Source organism: Haemaphysalis longicornis, unplaced genomic scaffold (genome assembly GCF_048455015.1).
Source record: "Haemaphysalis longicornis isolate Haplotype H1 unplaced genomic scaffold, Haemaphysalis longicornis Haplotype H1 scaffold_2, whole genome shotgun sequence".
NCBI lineage: Eukaryota > Metazoa > Arthropoda > Arachnida > Ixodida > Ixodidae > Haemaphysalis > Haemaphysalis longicornis.
Window position 1 is genome coordinate 222156752 of NW_027526295.1, and position 15816 is coordinate 222172567.

General features: G+C 51.5%; 1 protein-coding gene across 3 annotated transcripts in view; it reads left to right on the forward strand.

Moving 5' to 3' along the window:
- LOC144169969 (adenylate cyclase type 1-like) overlaps positions 1-15816 on the forward strand; it is a 178907-nt gene that overhangs the window by 97403 nt on the left and 65688 nt on the right. The window lies entirely within an intron of this gene.

Consider the following 15816-nt stretch of genomic DNA (forward strand, 5'->3'; position numbering starts at 1 on the left):
TGAAAATGAACGGCATAGCGGCATATTTTTAAGGCTGCTACAATCCACTTGGTAGGAACGTCTGTTTTTATTGATCAATTGTCGTCTGGCCAACAGGTTAGTCATAGCAAGTCCTAGCTGTTCCATTAATCTCATCCATTCTTGTACTTTTGCAAATAGTTGTCTTTGTCTTTGTTACGGTGCATGGGCTGGCATGGGCACTATCAGCGCTCCCTTTGCGAGAAAAAAGCGCACTTCTAATTTAATTTAAATATATTACTGGCCTTTTGGGGGAGTGCACATGCATGCGATGCGCACAGTAGACAGCACGTTCTCATGGGAGCGCCGTAAGGCGGCTTCTGTCTCGTCGCATTGACATTGGCGTTGCAAACGAGGCAGTACGTTTCGCGTTTCGACGGCCGTCAAAACTCTAGTTCCGGGCTAATGCTCTGCCTGTTCCATTGGCGGTTGGCTCGACGGCCTTCTACGTACACAGGGTATACAGCGTTTCACTCTATCAACAATGCTCTCGAAGTCCCTCGAACACAGCGCAGGTATAAGTGCCTTGCACGAATAAGCTGGTTGTAACGGTTCGGCCGGGATGTCGACGGCTAGGAACGAACGGTACAAACCGGCGTGTTATTACAGGTCTTATCCTTGTTTCCGCTAACGATCCTGGCAACCGCCGTTTCGAGCCTAAGCTCCCCGACCCTCCATTGCTCCTCCCGGCCCTCTAACCGTGTTGTCCTCGTTAGGTCGGTGTTCGGTGCGCGGCAACCGGCGCCGAAAACAATAGCTTCGCCTGGCGCACGACGCGGATACCTGTGCGCGGCTGAAAGGCTTGCGGGTAATGCTGTTGGGCCGGTGCGTTGCGGCTGGGTCATTACTCTGGCGAATTAATTAGCGGCGACGGGGAATCGTTCCCCTTGCGCCGCGAAATCTCTTCGTTCGCGACTCGCTCCGAGAAATGGTTTGGCGCTTACTGCTTGCACGCCGGCGTTCCAAAGCGCGGCGGTTGAAACCGCACAGATTCGGTCGCTTCCTCCCGGTCGCCGTTTAATTGAGCAACAACAACAAAAAAAAGGATCCTGGGGGTGCTTAAAAATACAAGTTTGTTTTATTCGAAATATTTCGTGTTTGATAGTGCCCCCAGAGCTTTTCCGGCAGCAAACGATGCCGTATTCACTGAAAATTAACCAATTTAGGCTGAAATTTTGATCCTCCCGCCAAATCGTGCGTTTTCTGGACGTCAGTAATGAAGTCATAAGTGCGCGTATTTAAAACAAAATTCCACTGCGTCATTCGGCTCTGCAGCCTTGCTTGCCGTCAGTCCTCCCAGATGGCGCTACCATACTCATCGACGGACCCTTTCCCGGTGTTTCTTTGTTTTTGACCGTATTTACACCTGGCTTGTTTCTTGTACTGTAGAAAGTAATCGTTTCGTGAAACGTGCGGTGTGCTCGACAAACAGGGTCACGTAAGACAACGTTGCTTACGCCAATCGGCCAGTGTCGTGTAAGACAACTCCAAAGCGGTGGACTGCTGCGCAGCTAAAATAGGCTCAGAGCTCCCAGTGCCAAGAGCAGTGCGCAGCGGTACTTTTATGCTTACGTGTGTTTCCGTAATTTTTATTGTTTACCGCACCATTTTTACTTCTGTAAGATGAATATGCATTACATTCAAGCGTAAATAGCTACTTCGACAAGCTTATATAATCCGTGCCTAATTTGCGTTTGCTTTTGCCGGCCTCAGCCAATCGCAGAGCTGGCACATATGACATCATAGGTTCTGTTGCGGGAAATGAGCTATGTGGGTCGCATGACCATTCCCTTTTTTCCTAATTATGTAGCTTATTTGAGCGAAGTGAACGTTAAAAGTGGCGTCAGTACGATTCTAACGAGGCAGTCTTTCGAGTGAACCAAACTTGTGTTTTGTCTGCATGGGGGCCCTTAAGTCTGCTTACTTGCTCTGAAGGTGGCAGCCTAAACTTCTTCACTGCTGCATCGTGGTTGCGTCTCTTCTCTACGTTTCTTCGTCTTTTGGGGCGAATTACTTCGACAGGACTACACACTGGCGATGCTTCACGCCATAGGTTCCCCAGAATCACAGTTCCCCGTGGCGAGCGGGCACCTGTTCTGCTCACGAGCTGTCACGTTCACTTGTCACGCGGCACGTACTGGGCAAACTTGTGTCTCGCCGCTCGGAACGTGCTGGTGTATGTAGCACGTTGGTAACGCGCTCGGTTCATCTGGAGAGCCGGGTTTACCTTCTGAGGAACTTAAATGTGTTTTTTCTTTTTCTCTACTCATTACTGCCTCGGCCATTTTCTGTGCCGGACAACAACAACGCCGGTGTTTCGAAGAATAAGGCACATAAGGATTTCGCGTAAAGAAAAAAAATAATGCATTTCCACTCAACGTGAAAGCTGTCAAGTGAGGAGCAGTGATGCGCCAAAGGAACGGTTGCGCCCACTCTTGACTACTTTCGGTGTCAGCCTGGCGTGGATACTGAAACTGGTCTAGAGTGGGCGCCGCAGTTCCTGAAAATGCCTGTAAAGAGACAGACAGACAAAATAAAGGGCTGTAAAGTAAAATAAAAGGCCAACCCGTACCACGTACGTATCACGGGTGACGCCAATTAAAAATAAACAAACTGGACCGAAGTCAAAGGGAGTTTTTAAGAGACAGGAAAAGAAGAAAGAACGAAGAGGAGAGATCTATCACGTGAAAGCTCAGTTATGAATCAACATGTCGTTCTTCATACATGTGCTCTTGATATGCAAACATATACCTATGCAGTTTAAGTGCTTCCCCGATGGTGAAATCTCGTGCTCAATGTTGACTCCTCTTGATCAGTTGATCCTTTTTCCGTCTTCGTTCTCTGCCGTGATCGTGATCTGCATCTTCCCCTCTCCTGCTGTCCCTTGTGCCCTACTGGATCGAGTTCATTAATTTGGGACAATTATGCGTTAGTTCACGATTTTCTTTTCTTATTTTGTGTTGTCGTGTACTTATTTGCGGCCTAGAAGCAACAGCAGCCTCCGTGGCAACAGCGCAGCGCAAAGATCTCCCCCGTCACTTGGCATATGAGCAACGTGTGCCTGAGGGGCCCACGGGATTGACGTCGGCTTCGTAACGCGAGTGACCCGGGTTCGATCCCGACCAGGAAAGCGGGGATCTTTCCGAAGCCTCTGGTTGGGTGCGTGACGCCGCGTTACCCGTTACGCGTTACTACGATGGCTAGATACTGTGATCCCGGACGAACTGCGACGTCAATCCGAGATCCTAAAGTGCTCCGCACTTAAAAGGAAGCGAAGCAAAAGAGAAACTGCCGTGCGCTGCGCTTCCCGCATCAGCGTCGCTGCCGCTGTAGTGTCTTCGCACGTGTTGTGAATGTAAAACATTTACTGCGTATTTTTTTTTTCTTTTTTGTCACGGCTTCAGCCGCTGCGCTGCAACCCAGTAGGTAAAGACAGCTTGTAAAGCAAGCGTGGTAAAGGCAATTCAAGTACAAATGCTATGCGCACTGTACAACAATTTCGCAACAGCCTAGCTCCGCCCGAGTTTCTTTTTATTACTTTGCAAGCCGTGTACAATTCGCTTGAGCAGCACACGAAGTTTCGGATTGTGTCACTGAATTTTCAACGAAACGCGGTGCACCATGTAAGTGAGTGGGTAAAAGCCGTCTAACGCGGTAAACTTTAAAAAGAGCCGAAGCAAGAAAGTGCGCTTTGGTGTGCGCGGGTGCGTGTTGCGGAACGTTACAGCGAGTCCCTTCCCTGTTTCGGAGCGTTGAAGATCCGCGCTCGCAACGACCTTCCCGCCACTCCTGGCTTTAAATGCGCTTGTGTCAGCGGGGAAAAAGAAAACGTTGGTCCGGCGTTTTTCGAACAGGTAGCGCTGTCGGACGTTCCCCAGTGTGTGTATACATTGTAGGAGCCCGCTCGACCGTCGCAACTCGAGAAGTAAATGTAAGGACACGACCGAACAAAAACAGCATCTCGTTAACGAACCCCCTCTTTCCCCTTTTTTACTTTCTCGGGGCGCTTTCGATGGGCTGGGGGTTTACGATTGTTTGCGCAAATGTGCGACGTTTATTTTTTGCTATTTATGGTGGCTTTCTATTCCCAAGGGGGCGGTGGGTGATTGAGACGGTGAAAACGCCGAGCAGCAACATGCTGGTAGAGGTTTTCGTCTCGAGGCGTTTTTTTTTTTTTCCTTTTTTGCTTGGTATGTGTAATCAAGCTGATGATGTTTCTTGCTCCTTCGGTATGTCCAGTATGTGACTACTTCCAAAACCACACACACAAAAAAGATAGCTGCACATAGGGTGCCCTATTTTTGTTGATGAAGAATTTTGTAGTCTCCTGGCCCACTCGTAGTTCAAAGGGCGCCCTGCAACGTGTGTTATATTTGTTATATTTTTTTATTTGCAACTGTTGTGGCGAGCACTAAATTGATGTGGTGTAGGTAACATGATAGTGGGACGATGCTGAAGGATAAGCATTTCTGGGAACAACTGAGCAGCGTCGAAATCTCGCGTTTCCCGGTTAAAACTGGCGTTGCTGAAAAATTCAATTCCCGTCCGTCTGACGACGACGATAGCTGAAACGCTAAGCTTTTTTCTTGCGTGCGAAAAACAAAGGCTCAAGTCTAATGTCAAGGCCGCCGCAATCAAAGTCCACACGTCAACAACAGTCATGTCCAGACTCAAACAGCGAACTAATCGCTCAGGACAAAATTTAGCCTCTTTCCCTATTCACCCATCGTCGTTGTTGAGACCATCGCCATCTACAACACATTGTCCATTTCAACTCAGCCGGTTCAAATCCACCGCCCGCACAACGAACCAAAACGAAACGCTGAGCGACCCGTGTGCGATTATGGCGCAATGGGATAGACGTCGACTTCATAGCGCGAGGGACCCAGGATCCATACCGACCACGGAAAACTTTTTTTTTTTAGATGCGAAGCGTATCATGGTCGGGGCTATGTCCCTCCCTTGTCGTTGTCGTTGTTGCGCCGTCCACACCCCCACTGCGCATGCTCGGCTTGCTGAACGCCCCGTCCCTTCTATGGCTCCTGGAGCGACAGTGTTGCCGGTGTCTTCCTGGGCCGGCACGAGACGAGCACGCTTCACGCGCCTTCGACGTTTCATCGTCGTCGGCAGCGGCGTGCGTCGGCGAGTCTCGGCCGGCCGTGATTACAAGCAGCCCACAACCATCCATCTGGGGAACGTGCATCGACCTCATCTTCAGCAACTTTAGGGTTCATCCACTACAGCAGCCCTTGGCTTTACATGTCACAGACCATAAGGCGGTCATAATCAAAGCGGAACGCCAACCACAGCTCGACGTCACCTACGTTCAACATGATGATGATAATGCCTAAATGAAAACAAACTCATACCACGTACAACGTCTCTCTCTCTATCTTTCTCTCTCTCTCTCTCTCTCTCTCTCTCTCTCTCTCTCTCTCTCTCTCTCTCTCTCTCTCTCTCTCTCTCTAATGCCTCTCCACTTTAACACCCCCACCCCCCTCCAATAAAATTACATCATGTTCCCGTAGGGGAACCCTCAGTAGTATGCGAAACAGCCATGGGGTCAACGCAGTTTCCCATTTCGTAGTTCCGGGAAGTGAAAGGTGTGGTAGTTACCATGGAAACCAAACGGTAAATATAACGGCAGCTACGTACCTCAACCTCACGGAAACGGCGAACTGAAAACTAATGGCCACTTGAATCGACCCGATGCCTGCTTCGCATGCTACTCAGGGTTCCCCTGCGGGAAGATGGTGAAATTTTTTTTTCAAATCGTATTTCTTCATCATCACCATAATCATCAGAATGTGCCATTTCATTGTGTAAAGTTGGTTTTCTTGCAGTGCGTCCTGGTTACAACAACGCTATCACTGAGAACACAAAAGCTTCGCTTTAAAATGTCTTGATTTTACTTTTTTTTTTACTTGACTGCCGAACCCCATAACAGCAAACGCTTGCTTATCACGTATGAGAAAGGAGCGCCCGCCACAGTATGCATTCATGATTGGGCAATACGTTCACTTGCTGCTAACTATGTATGCTTGGCATGATTGGCAGTAATCGTGAAGAGAGTTTGTCGCCAAAACTTGCAAACTTGGGCTCGCTTGCTTGACAGTTTCTAATTACCTAAACACGGCAAAGCTCTTACCTGCCAAATCGCTTGCAGTGTTAAACGCTCTCTGCACTTAAACCCCTCATTGCCATGGCCGCCGTGGTTCTGTTTTTAATGGCACGTACTTATGCAAATGGCACGACAACTGTCTGCCATTTAAAAGCGAAATGGACTCGCTGATCTTCGGCGACAAGTACAGTGCGGTTACTGCTCGTTAGTTTTGCATTTTAGCGCATGCGCACAGGCCTGGTAGTCAGAATGAGCGTGTTCCGAGCTGCGGTGTTTAGACATTGTCTTATCGCAACTTCTTTGGCCCAGTCGCAGAGTCGCTGCGTCTGTGGCTCTTGTTCCGTTTCTTCCGAAGAGAAGAAGCTCGGCGAGTGAAACGGGAGAAGGCAAGCGGCAGGAACGTCGTCGCGTGGGCAGTGAGTGTACGGGGCGCGGGGGTAGCGTACGGAATTCTTCGGCGCTGATGCCCTCCTATATTTAGCCTGTCCGCCGTTCTGGGGGAACGCGAGCAGCTGGACGGCAGCTGCTTTATGCCATGTCGGCTCCGGGGAAAAATAAACTTTGCCCGTGGGACGCGACCGACGGAACTTGTCGCGCGCTGTTTGGACGACTGTGCGCCACGCTGGCGGCAGCGGGATTAAGCCACGGCGGAAGCCGCGCGCTTTGCATGGCCGCGCAGCACTTTGCGGACCCGTGGGCCAACACCGCCTTACTTCGTGCTTGTATACGCCAATTTCCCGCGCTGCTGCCGTTGCTGCTTCTTTCTGCGTGGTGGTTAGACGTCATCGCTCTCTCAGCAGTCTCGTCTCTTGCTCCGCCTCATTCACCTCTTCACTGTAGCGGGCTCTGCACCCCCACCCGTCACTGCTGACAAACTAAGTGGTTTCACTGTTGCGTAAGTGTCGCCGGCTGGCAAGACGGGAGTGCCACAGCCAGTGTGCTCGCTTGCCATGCGATGTGCTGAGGAACTCTAGTTTTACTTTCAGCTCCGCGTTTAGCCTAAGAGGGGGAGAGAGCTAGATCTGCTCTTTAGAGATTATCTTTCCATGACTCGACATTATATCCTCAGTGTCGCGAAAACCAGCCGCGGGAGCAGGCGAATATGACCTTCGCATCGTCAACGCGTATTCGTGCTGAAGGTGCGCGGCCTTCATTCACTCAGAGGCATGTGCTTTTCATTCTACAGCTGCCGCTGGCAGTCTCTGGATATGCTTTCACCTTACCGGCGTGGTATACACATGTCACTGCAGCCCGATACGTAGGGTCGTCAACATTCAAACCCTTCTTCCTGGTAGGATGACAGAAGGAATTACCGCACAACTCGCGCCTGTTCGATATACAGCCGACCGGCATTCCTGTTCCGTAACAAAGTACAGCTATGTTCAGAGGGGGCGAAAATCGCGCTGTGTTTGGGACGAAAGCAGCTTATGCCCGGCCCTTTTGCAGCATGCGTATTTTCTGTGACTGTTTTTAGGTCACATTGCCCAGCCGCGCCCAGATAACTTAACATGCATTATCTAATAGCGAAACGGTTCATGTCCCGGCTAATATGTCTGAGCCAGTTTCAGAGCGTGACCGTGATCAGGCTGCTGCCATTAGATGCGGCATCTTGGATGGCGTCAGTCAGGACGGTCTCTCATACTGCAGGTCCCTAGGGAACAACGTCTGTTTTTCTGAGTGAGGTCGGGGTAATTGCTACGATGCCAAGTATACGGACAAGGCCGAGCAGGGCGTGGGCGGGCCGAATTGGATGGCAACCTATTTTTATACACCGCCTGGTTTTCCAGAGCGCGCAGGGTAACTTTTTCATACCATAAAGTGTACGACCGGTTTGTCCATTGGGGCACCGCGGCATTCGCGTGATCCCGAATCGACGACTGGGATTGGGCTGCTCGCGAAACGGCTCCTCACGAGGTGCAGTGGCGGTTCAGAGCGATGCGCCTCCCGAGGAGAACGTTCAACGTGTCATGCTCCCTCGCGCGGGACAGTCGTGTGTCGGCCAGCGCAGTTGGGAGTAGAATCTACCTGAAGGTAGACAATGCCCTATCACTCGCTGCTCTGACGTTAGTAGGAAACTTAAGGGTGTTTGTATTTCGCCTCCATCGGAAAATGGTGTCTCCGAGGCTTGAAATCGCTCCGGCGAGCTCGTGCATTCAAATCGCGTTGCTGTGCTGACGCTAATCACTCGGCGGTCAGGGAATACGTCACGCAGGTCCGACAACTTTTCCACCCGACGCCTTAAAAAGAGAAAAAAATCGAATGCCGCATTGCGTTGCTAGCAGTGTCAGTCACGCGGCGGAGTAAACACATTCCTTCTCCGTCTGCGTTGCGGACTGGAGATGGATGGAGCAGCATCAGCTTAAACGCGGATGTACGTAGACTACAAAGGGACGGAAGTTGGCCCCGTAGGGCTAAACCAGCGCGTGGTTTGCGTTATTTCTCTATACTCACACGAGTCTATTTCAGCGGAGAAGCAAACGGTTAGAACCAGCAGCACACCGAGGTGTTTAAATGCGGAACTGTCGGAATACCGGTGAGCGCAAAGTGTCGGAGCGGGGCCTCGCCTAGTGGCCATTGTATGAGAAGACACGGCGACGGACTCCATCTATCCGTGCTTGACACGGAGCGCGTGCGCGCTGGGTCGCGACGACGCTCGCGAACAAGCCCTCGGCGAGAACGCGCGCCCTATCAATCACGAGACGTCTGCGCCTAGAATCGAGACGCTGTGTGCAGCGCTTTGCTCAAAACTCGGCGGTGAACAGACGCTGCCCGTTTTCTTTGGTGTCGTTGATTGATCCCCGGTGCGCGAGAAAAGGCCTCCCATCCTCCGCCTTTCGTTCTCCAAAGGAGAACTGATGCACCTCGGGGAACCGCGCTCCGCTTGCGCTGCGTTTGGAGCCGCCGCCGCTGCTGCTGCGAGCAACACAGCCCGTCGCCGCGGCAAAGGTCACCGCGTCGTTCGCCCTTTATGCGGACGCCACCCGACTATGTAAACGGTCGTTCCGAATGTAGAATAGTCGGCGCTCCGTAACTTTGCATTCTCGGCACGCGTGCAACTCAAATGTTACCCACTCAGCGTTGTAAATTATGCGAACGTATTTCGAAAATTCCCACGGGCTTCCGCGCAACTCGTATACAGCGTCCACTCGTGTTTATTTGAGCGCTCTTTGCTTATTTCCTCGCCGACTAAGATGCCGGTCCTTTGTTTCATTCAGCGAAATCAAGGCGGAAAAGCTGACATCACGACGGCCTTTCCAATCACCCCCTACGGCCGCATATATTCAGCGAATAACTTCTTCCTTCTGGCTGCGTTCGAGGACTACGCATCAGATGGAACCCACGCGCCCGTCCGCGAGGTAGTGGCATCGTAATAAAGTGATTCGGAAATCGTAACTTCAGCTTACAACTTCACTTGACCTATCGCAATGAACGACACAATGAATTTAGACGTCTAGACTATGCTGGCCTAACTTTTTAGCGGTGGGTGGGTAGATAGGCAGAACGGTAGCCATTAAAATACAGTGCTGACGCTGTTTGGTTTGTCGGTTTAACATAAGCTATTGCTTCCTGTCTTTTATCACATTTGTTTTGCACACATATAGACGACGAGAGAGAGGCAGAGAAAGGGAAAGCGATCTCACTCTGATGAAAGCAAATACATTGGCCGATACGCCAGTGAACTACGTTGTTTTTGCAACGCTTGTCCTACTCTATTTTTCGCCTATATTGTATACACGCACGCCAAGCTTTCAGACCGAAATCACGACAGCGCCTGCTGAGTTATCCAAGGCTGGTTTAGCGCGAAAGCAGTCCCTGACCGCAGCAGCTGCGCTCGGCGCCACTCAGATTCACTCTACGCCGCGCGCCGTCGTTGGAAGACGCGGCCGCGCACTGGGGCGAAGTCCGGCGACCGAGTAACCCAATATTAAGAGCGGGACGCGCGCGCGCAGGAGGCGCGCGTCAGCGCAGTTTCGTTCAGCGCCGTGTTTGCCTTCCGTCGGCGTCGCCGTCCCCGTGTGTACATAAACGTTGCGTCGGCGGCTCTCGCCTCGTCGCGTCCGCTTACCGGCTTCCTACCCCCTTCCTTCTCCGGTGGCCACCGCAACGGGCCCGATGAAACACTCGTTCAAACACGCGCTCCGCACATTAGGCAACCACTCGACCGGGCCAGACAAAGCTTGCCGGTCAGAAGGATGTCTGCGTGGGAAATTGGGCCCCGCCGTAAATGCGATCACGCGCCTCGAACGGGGGGCCGACTTACGTCACGCCGTTTGTGTCATCTAGCCGGCGAATACGAAGCTCGGCGTTTTAAGTGCCAATGCACTTTATAAGCGACCCCAAACCTTCCACCGCCGGCGGCGGCGGCGGCGTCCGCAGTCCTCCTCTCCCTAGCAACGGCGTGGAGCGGAGAGGAGCGTCGGTAGCAACGGCGCGGTGACGTCACTTCACCACGTGACCGCGCTCGCTCCGCCTCCTCGCCGTGGCTGCGCGGGTGCGCGCCGCTCCCCGCACCGCTCCTCGCGCCGTGACGTCATGGTATGACGTCACAGCGCGCCTCCTCTCCCCAGCAGCTGCCGCGCGCCTCTCTCTCCACCGTGACGTCACACTCTCTCCTCTCCCCCTCGCTCGGCTGCAGCTGCCGTGCGCCGCTGTCCCTCTCCCCTTGCGCTCGCCTCCTCTCTCAGCCACCTGGCTCGGCGCGCTCGGCGCGGCGTACCCCCCTATATATGCAGCGATAAACTGCCAGACCTCCGTGGGTCGGCTCGCGCGCGCTCACGGGCGAATGCCAACGGATTTTAACTTTACTCCCCCTCATAGCATCACCCCGTGCATTCGCACTTAACCATGTTCACCCTCGGGGAAATGCTTGGGAGTTTTTTTTTATTTCGCGAACTGCACTGTGCGCGTGCCTGCTTCGAGCGAACGCGTGCAGGCTAGCAGTGCGCATGCGCGCTCGCATCAAGCTTGGAGCGGTTTTGCACCGGTTATAACTTTCCTGACATCCCGCTACCGCCGCCGCTGCTTTCTTTTCTCCTTCTTTGCTCCTTTTTAAGAGGATGGAGGGTCGTTGTTGCCCATTCGAGGCGGTCTGCATAGTTTATACGAGCTGGGAGCAATCTCTGAAGTGGCGTGTAAACTGCGCACATGCACTGTACTGCGTAGCTTGCCATCACTCGATAAGCTACATGCCTGTCGAGTGTCTTCTCGGGACGCGAGTGTTTAGCCCGCGGGCAGAGGAATGCTCGTTCGACGGCGCGCTCGCGCATTTCTGTCGTCCCTTTGCTCTTGCATCTACGCTCTTTCTTGTACGCGTATTTATTTTGCCCAGATTCTGGCGAGTTTTCAGCCGCTGTGGCCCCCCCGCTCCCATCTTTCCTCCCCTCCTCTTCCCCGCTCTCCTTTCTCCGTGCGATTTGTTTGCGAGAGCAAAGTGGCCGCGATGAAGGGCGCACTGTTACGCAAATCTACTTTTAGCAAATGTGATGGTGGGCCGCAGTCTGAGCGCTTTCGTCGGACGGCCAGTGGAGTGCACTCGGAGTGCGCTCTCTGCGGCTGTGTAACCCGGCTGGCGTAGAGGCGACTTGGCAGCGAATCGGGTCCCGAAACGTGTTGGGCCTCTGTAGACTGTCATAAAAGCGAGATTGGACGATGTAATGGGGCGAACAGAAAGGCTGTGTCGGGCGCGGGGCCAATCTTCGAGCCATATTCTTCCTGGCCACTGTGTGGGTGTTTTCTGACCACCGTATTCGAAGAAATTCGTCTCACATTGGTGCCGCAAAATGCGTGTTTTTTTTACTGTCCGAAACATCGCTCAAGTGGAGGTAAATATACAAGGACTTTTCAGGCACGGACATTCTGACAAGCTTCTCTGGAACGCCGTTTCAAGAGATGCTTTATTGTATACAAACCGTATACGCTGTAGTGTGTGCTGTGCTGTACTATTTGGCTTTGTTTTGGCTTCGACTCAGGCTTTGCTGTAGGCTCCCGTTAAGACGAACTGCAGCCTACCGGAAAAACCTCCGTTTGCTATGAAAATAATGCCTTGTTTGTTCGTTGTTGGCTTGCGGGCGAGGAAGCAGAAGTGTTTGCTCGTTCTGGCCATTAACTCATCCTTTAATGGGAGTTCACAGGATGAGGACATGCTCCTGAAAGAAGAAAATCGCAACGTGGAGAGCAGTAACGTAGGCCAGAGTAAATAGGTCATTGAAAAAGCGCGATGCAGAGTCTTCCTATAAATTCTAATTTTCCGTGGTGAGCCTCTTAACCATGAATTCCAAGCAAATGTATACGCGAGTGTTCTTTTTTTTATGAAATCGTTAACAAAAGGTGTGCATGCGTGCGTGCAGAGAGGGAGAGCCGGTGCAAATAAAATGATGCACCCCTCCGTCTAACGACAGCGATGGTTGAACGCGAAGCTTTGTCGTGGTGGATTCTTCTGCTGATACGAAAACCTAAAGCAGGCTTCACCTGTGAAAGAGTATATTTGAGGCAGAGTACGCTTTACAGGTGGAAGTTGGCTTTCCTGCCGTGCGTTTTGAGGTGGATTACAGACGCCATGAGTGAAACATGGAGAGCTTCGCTTTAATAAGAGCCGTTGCAAATAGGAGTCGGGTCGTCCCGAGTGCCTCCTGCGTGACACGCCTAATCTTGGCAGCGCGTTCATCCGTCCCCTCTGGCATAGCTGGCGCGCCTTGCGCTCTCCGTGCGGCTGCGTGCGTGCCCAGCAGCACTGTTAAAAATATACGAGCGCATAGCATAAAAACGTCGCGTGGGTCCTCGGCGATCCCAGGGAACCCGACTCGCATTTCCATCACCGCGTTTGCTTACGAGGGCTCGTACGAGTTGTAGTAACCCTCAAATGCGGTTCCTGCATACTGGTCGTCAGGGGTAGTGTTGTGAAGATAAGAGCGCGCTACGACCTTTCGTTTTTCGCAGTGAAGTTGCCGGGGGAAACCCAAATTCAGCGGGCCATTTCGCGTACTTCGATGGGGCTAAGGTGTTTTCTTGCAGTGTGATGAAACTCAATAACTGCCAGCAACGCGCTAGAACTGAGGGGGAGAGAGAGAGAGATTTCATGATACTGAAAAGTCGATATGAGGTTCCTGTTTAATCAGTTACTATCACTCGGGAAAAAAGCTTCTGTGGCTTAAATTAGACTGCTGATTAATCAGCAGACGATGCCTGTATCGTTCTCCTGGCCCTTCTCCCCACCCAAACCCTCCACGCAGCGCCTTTTACATTTAATTGTCTTTAAAGGCGAAGCTCCTTAGGGGCTCAGGCTGTCGGCGACTCATGTCGTCGTCGTCGCATGTCGTCTTAGTATCATGTAGTCACTGTACCAAATCACCGGGACACTCTTTTTCCAACGCCTCGCGCTAGAACGTAACGCGCGCGCACTAAAGGCCCAACCACATGCACGCGTAAAACCGACGTACTCGCGCAACGACGTAAACCGGCGTAAGCGCGTAAGGAACCGGCGTACTCCGCCGTACGCCGAATGCATTGGTACGCGCTTGTTACGCCCAAGTCAGAGCCCGCCAGATATCGGCGCAAACATTCGGGCGCACGGTGTTGACGTAGACCTTTGGCGGTGATGTTATCGGCGGTCAGGTCGCATAGCAAGACAGCGAATTGATAAATAAGCTAACTTCATTATTAATTATGCGATAAAACGAAGTAATTTGTAAAATACGGAGACCAAACAACCGGACAAAACACGCGAAGCAACGAGCAACTATGGGAGCAAGGCAGTTTACGCCAAATGTAGCGGAGGGTTTTGTGCCTGACAAGTATGCATACTAATCTTTAACGTTTTTTTAATGTCCCAAGAACTTTTTTAGTTGTTTCTCTATTAAATATACGTACTTTTGTGAGAATAGGCATTATTTGTTTTATTTGAGTTAAAATGTAGTTGAACTGGTCGCCACAAAGCCCAGTCCCGGGTAGTCGAGCCATACTGCCCAGCGCATTGGTTTACGCGCGCGTTGCGGCAATATGTGGTTACTAGCCCTCTCCTACGTCGTAGGTCGGCGTAGAGACAGCGGCGTATGTCGCCGCAGGCGTACGTCGTTGCGCGAGTACGTCGATTTTACGCGTGCATGTGGTTGGGCCTTAAAAGAACACTCCGGAGCACTCCAAGGCGCCAAGTGGTATACACTTATACACTGCATGCACCTATATACACTTATATACACTTATACACTGCATGTGCAGGTTTCGCGTTAGTGGAGATGGCCCGGGATTTTTTCTTTTCAATGGTAGGATCACAACGTCAGTTGGTGATAATAATGCGTCGTTGTGCACGGGCCCCCTTTTTAACTAACCAATAGCGGGTGTATCATTCATTCATTCAATCAATCAATCAGTCAATATATCTTTATTCCAGAGACAAGCTGGAAAAGCTTCCAGGGCTAAAAGGTGCATTACGCAGCCTGACGGGGCCCCGGAGGCCATTACAAGGCATATAGGCGACGATGGGCAATGACACGTCATGGAATACAACAATTAATACTGACACTGCAGTTACGGTACGTTTAACCGCCGTTACGTATAATCGCCGATTCCCTGATGAGCAATCGACTACGCCTGTAATGTCGACTTCACAATAGAGCACCGTCGATGCTTCGACAGTATAGGGGCGGTGTTCGGCAGCGTTGCTTTCTTGCGCTGTACAGCATGCACTGATGGGGGTGCATATATGTGTTGGCACACGTGTCTAAATTATATACATGTTTCGCTTGGGAGGTTGTAAGAAAGCCTTCGTCGTGTCATGGTCGGCCATCAGCGATAAATTACACCGCATGCATGGTGAAGTGAGCCTCCTCTTTTTGAGCCCACGCATACCGTGACCAGGGAGCTTAAGATTTTCGCGTGTTTCATTGGTGGGCGTTGTCAGGAGTTTCTTCTGGCGCGGGTTGAAGTGGTGCTACTTCAGTCATATTCGGTGACGTCGCATGCTGCTTTTACAAACCTAGCAGAGCGGCTTTATACGGGTGATAATTCACGCGTGTGTGGAGCAAGCTTGATTACTCTTAACACCAACGCTGCGGAAGAACTTTGTGCAAATCTCTAGGCTTAAGATTAGCAAAGCTATTCGCATGCAAGATAACGTCTGGGAACGCCGCATTCTGACTCGACCATCATCTCCATTTTACAATTTATTACGTGCTGGATCTAGGCCTAGGACCTTTGTAGAAATAAAGTTCGAACGTACGCGGAATGGAGTGTCCCCAAACTGGACATTTGTGAATTACTTCCGCAATTATATGTGTCGCGACAAAGCGTAAAAGTTGCTTATAGCTGCAACTAAGCAACTTCAACAGATAACTCACTGATGCGGAGCGAACGTTTGGCAAACGTTTCGCGGGACTTCTTCTCCTTTCATTGATTGATTGATTGATTGATTGATTGATTGATTGATTGATTGATTGATTGATTGATTGATTGATTGATTGATTGAGTTAGCTCCGGACTGTGTTGCAAGGAGAAGGTGCCCAGTGGTGCACTTGAGTCACGTTCCACCCCGTTGAGGCCAGTCACGTGAGGCTCCGAGCACGGCTTGCACGCTCGACTTGGCTCGCTGCACCGCTTGTGTGGCGAATGTGAACTCGAATCACGGCCGGTTTTATACTGCGGGAGGGGCGCAGGAGTGACTGCTCACCAGAACCGGCGTAAAA